The 5,230-nt window shown below is 38.7% G+C and overlaps 1 pseudogene; it reads left to right on the top strand.

Annotated features, from left to right (window-relative positions):
• The first annotated feature begins 1,827 nt into the window (after positions 1–1,827).
• LOC125348491 lies at positions 1,828–4,490 on the top strand (annotated as a pseudogene).
• Positions 4,491–5,230: the final 740 nt, after the last annotated feature.

Here is a 5,230-nt window from a genome sequence, read left to right as displayed (position 1 = left end):
ACAAATTGCTGGACCCCTCATATCTAGCCTCATAGCTTTGAGAATTTGGCTAAGGAAGGAGGGAAAATAGCTACAGATCTCTTAATTCTGTGTGAGAGGATTCCTTTTATAATTCATAACAAGATCTAAGGAAAGAGGAGATATTTGGTTTCAAAAGAAATTTCATCATCATAAATGTATCTTCCCCAGACTTTTCTTAGAAGCTTTCATAAAATGGAATATATATATGAAAGCTGACAGGAATGAGGCTGGGAAAGAAACAGTCTTAGAAAGAAGAAGAAGAATAATGACTGAACAGGTTTCCAATAGCTATGTCAGATGTTGTCTCTGTTGATTCATTCTTTGAAAGATCAAAAAAAGAAGATGCTAAGAGAAATGAACTCCATGTTGTGGAAACAATTGTTATATCACAGTTGTAACTACTTTCAACGTCCTATGTTTATCTGTAGCTTCTATTATTGATGATGTTCTTGTATCACCTTCCTGTGGTTGTACCTACACTATCTCTGTAATCTTATCTGAGTATATTGGAAACAGTGTTTACTGGTATTGGAAGTAGGAAATTCAAAGGGAATACCAAATTTGAGAGACACAGGGTAAAAAAAGAGAAACAACTACAAAAGCAATACTTGCAAAACTGTTTGGTGTAAGTGAACTGAACACCTCCGTGGGGGGGGGGGGGGAAGGGAAAGGGGGGGAGGGAAGGGGGTATGAGGGACAAGGTAACAAACAGTACAAGAAATGTACCCAATGCCTAACGTATGAAACTGTAACCTCTATGTACATCAGTTTTATAATAAAAACTTAAAAAAAAAGATCAAAAAAAGAAAAAAAATTGAGAGGGAAGACAGACTATGACAAGTAATGGGAATGTCTCTTCTTAGAAAGCAGTGGTCCTGTGGGGTCAGACTGAAGACAAATGACACCTGGACAAGACTACATAGTCCTCCTATATTTCTTGAAATAAGCCACTGATTCCTTTCTAAACATTATTACCCCTCTTCATTTGCCTACTCTTTACTCTTAGCACCATCCCATCCCTTCTGTATATTAGCTGCTTAGTGTTTTAAGTTGTTGAACTTTGATTTTGGCATTGTAAGGAATTGCACTCTTTGATATCTCCCATGACTCTACCATATTTCAGTGGTTTTTATTGTACATACTTGCATGCCATCCAACACATTCATTTATGAGTTTATAAGCTAAATCTCGCTTCCACATAGGAGAAGACATGGATAAAGTGAAAGGAGAGGGGAAATGCAGATAATAATTGAATCTATATTCTATAAAATTGAGAAAGTAAGGCAAAGGATAGGTAGGGGAAGGCTAGGAGAGAATGTTGAAAGAAGTGACATTAAGATATACTCTATCCACTGCTACTTAAATGGGAACTACTGCCTACAACTATTTAGAGATCAAAATAATCCTTGCACTCACAATAATTGGCATTACTCTCTGAAGTTCACAATACAGAAAACATTTGATTGAATTAGGAAAATACTCTCCAGTGCCATTATAGATTAATATTGAAATGGAGATGGAAGTAGGTTCTGAACATCAGGTCAGGAAGGTTAAGCTTCATGAAAACCTCTGAAGTCACTGTCTCAGAGAGAGCATATTTGCACACAAACTTTCACTTGGATAAATTTTTTACTTACCAGAAGAAACCAGAAAGGTAGAAAGCCCTAGTAATACAAGGAGTACCAAGAACTTCAGGGTGCTGAGTTGATTTACAGTAGCACACCTGAAAACTCCAGAACCAGGAGAAGGCAAGGTGCTGACACCAGGACTCTAGAACTGACATTATGTATGTTTTGTGAACCAATCATGAATTTCCAGGTAAGTATCTGGCTAGTTAATTCCTGGAGCAGTTGGCGCATACTGGACAGAGGTAATTCAAGATTAAAGCCAGAAGTCATTTGAAAAAGTCATTACTTCTGATCCTTGATTTGGATGGCACAGGTTTCAAATCAAGGATTTTTTTTTTTATTTAATGTGTTCTGCCCCACAGCTTTCTCCCAGCTACTTCTTACTCTGGACTTTTAGCTTCATTGTTGTAATCACTTCTGTCAAGCTGGAGAATCTCACGGCCAGTCCCTATGATATGAACTGCTCCTTCTAAAATTACTATCTTATTACATTTTATACTATATTTAAGGTTAAGTAGCAATCTCCAGAGCCTTCCATGGCTAGGCTGTGCATTTTTGAAATTGTGACTTCCATCTTGAACATGTGAAGAGGTTCATCTGGCCTCAAGCAGATGGATTCTATCTCTTATGTAAAAAAAAAAAAATCTCACCTATCTGAATTCAAGCAATTCTCATTTTAAAATGCAAAACCCAGGCATACACCAATGGCTCCTTCCTGGAAATCTAGCTACTCTAGACTTAGTCAGACCAGAAATTCTGATAGAATTTTATCTCTACTAAATTACCCAAAACTCAAAATTAGAGCTGTGGCTCAAGAGCTAGAGCAATAGCCTTGAGCAAAAGAAACTCAGAGATATCATCCAAGCTCTGTTCAAGGCACAGAACTGGCACCATAGGAAAAGCAAAATCCAAGAGTAAGAAGGGAATAAAGATTTATAAAAATTTTCTGCATTCACTGAACCAGTTTATTCATTGGAAAATGCCTATTGAGTATTATTCTATGTCAGAAACAATAAAAGAAAACCAATAATGGGCAGAGCAATAAAACTTTACCTTCTATACACACTGTCAAAATACAGTATATTCAAAAGCCAAGAAAGCAAAGATCAAAACAGGAAGAAAGAATTGAATGAGTCATATGCAAGATGAAATATTCTCATATTGAATGTCAGGTTGCATGCTTTCCTTTATTTGTGGTAGTCACAATATGCCTTTTCATCTACAAACACACTCAATGTAAAAAAATTATACTGGAACATGATAAATTATATAGGCATCTAGGCATTCACACACAGTGAGACTAAAGAGTATTTACTGATATGAACTCTAGGAAATGGAAACAAAGGGATTTTTTTCCTTTGTTGCTATTTTTATGTTTTATTCTTCATTTTCTGTCTTTTTTCTTTTTTTTTTTTTTTTTTTTTTTTTTTTTGGTCATGGGGCTTGAATCCTTGGTCTGGGAACTGTCCCTGAGCTCTTCACTCAAGGCTAGCACTCTACCACTTGAGTCAAGTGCCACTTCCAATTTTCTGGTGGTTAATTGGAGATAAGAGTCTCATGAACTTTCCTGCAAGGCTGGCTTTTAATGGCAATCCTCACATCACAGCCTTGTGAGTAGCTAGGATTACAGGTGTGAGCCACTGGTGCCTATCTTATTGATTGATTGATGTTTTTCACTCATTATTGGGGCATTGTCCTTCAGACTCTCTTGCTCAATTCTAGTGCTCATTACATGAGTCACAGATGTACTTCCAAACATTTTGTATTAGACATGAGGGTCTCACGGACTTTCTTGTTTGGGCTGCCGTTGAACTGCCATCCTCAAATCTCATCCTCCTGAATAGCTAGGATTACAAGTGGGAGACAATGATGCCTGTTTCCCGCCCCCCCCTTTTGTCCAGTTTGTTCTTTTATTGTATTTGGGAGGACTATGGGGGGCAAAGAAATGGTTGGACAAATGATGGAAAGATCAGCAGCAGTGTTTAATAGACACTATGATGAAAATGAACGATGGGAGGAAAAAAGTGGGAGAGCATGAGGGAAGGGGTGACATTGCCCACAAAGAAATATACTCCTTTAGGATATTGACAGGGTCCTAAGATGGCTGCCTGGCAGCCATTTGCTGGTCGAAGAAAGGATGTGGAGTGGGATACTTACTGCCTCCTGGCCTAAATGAAAGTGATATTGAGTCTAATTCTGAAGATGAAGCCATACCTGAGTCCAAGTTAAACATATAAGCAGTTAAGGAGGATGGGACCAGTTGGCAATCAGATACCTCAGAGTTCCCCGAAGATGGGCCAGAAACTGAGCCTGGGGTCCAGGCAAATGCATATAAGGAGTGACCTTCTATAATTCCCATAAATATGTGGAATACATTTCAATAATTGCATAAAAAACATTCTGAACAGAAAACTTCAGCCTGAAGATTCAGAGGGAGAAAAAGAAAGCGCTCCAGAAAAGATAAGTTGAAGAATGGAAAAGAATCTCATAGAGAACAGTCGTCAAATAAAGCTCAGTGGAAGGAGCTTACTCACAATTTTGGAGCCAGTGATAGATTTGAACCTCCTGTGAAAAAGAAAAAGGTTGAAAAATCAAGTCTCGGAAAGAGGATAGACCAGGCTGTGGAGGAGTAGGATGTCGAGAAGGCTGAAAAACTCAGCAACCAGCTAGCCACGCAAGAGCTTGGTGTAAAAATTGCCAAAGCAATTAATTGCCTGCCACAAGTTTGTAGAAGCCAAAAAGGAAGCTGAAAATTAACACGCTGCTGGAAAGAAGAAACTGGCATGGGGGTTTAAAGCAAAGAAGAGATGGGAAACCAAAAGCAGCATGGGACAAATGTAACCTTGCAGAGCTCAGAACACTTAAGAAATTCATGTGTTCACATTAAGAAGACTTTCCTGCTTAAGTGTGTTTGAAATTGATAGATGTAAGAAATTGATTGAAGTAGAAAAAACATGCATAAAACTTACGAGCTGATTATCAACTGTTGGACTTTTTCTAAGGAGTTTATTCTTGAAATGAATGTTTTTGTTATTTGTGTAAGAAATCTAAGCATACACAGAGGGAAAAAGTATGGGATTTTTCTAAAATCAATCTGCTTTCCATTTGTTTGGTATAGCAAAGCCTGTGAGGTCGTTGGGCTCTCTTTTCTGTTCTAGGCATGACTGGAATCGTTTCTGGAATCGTGATTTTAAGATTGTGACAGTTTTCACAAATAACTTAATGTTATAAAAACAATTATTTGTGGGGAACGCTCCAGGAGAGCTAGCAGCTATCTGTGTAGAGCCACGGATGCCCGGAACTCTGCTGCAAACCGCAGAGTCACTACATGCTCTGGGGCAAACCCAATGGGCATTAAGGCATGAATTGGCTCTGCCCCAGGCCTACACCTCCTGGAAAGTCCCTATTCAAAAGAGTCCCTAAATACAGGTGTCTGTTACCTATTGGCTCTTGATTACATCATATACTGGGCGATTTGCCTATACAGGCTTTGAAACTGTGCAATAAACTAGATCTGTACCTGGAGTCTGGTCTCCGGAGTCTGTCTCGACCGGGGCCCCCTCTTCTTCTGTGACTCTGTC

This window comes from Perognathus longimembris, chromosome 1 (assembly GCF_023159225.1).
Source record: "Perognathus longimembris pacificus isolate PPM17 chromosome 1, ASM2315922v1, whole genome shotgun sequence".
NCBI lineage: Eukaryota > Metazoa > Chordata > Mammalia > Rodentia > Heteromyidae > Perognathus > Perognathus longimembris.
The sequence above is the reverse complement of the archived record's forward strand: the minus strand, read 5'-3'. Positions and strand labels throughout refer to the sequence as shown.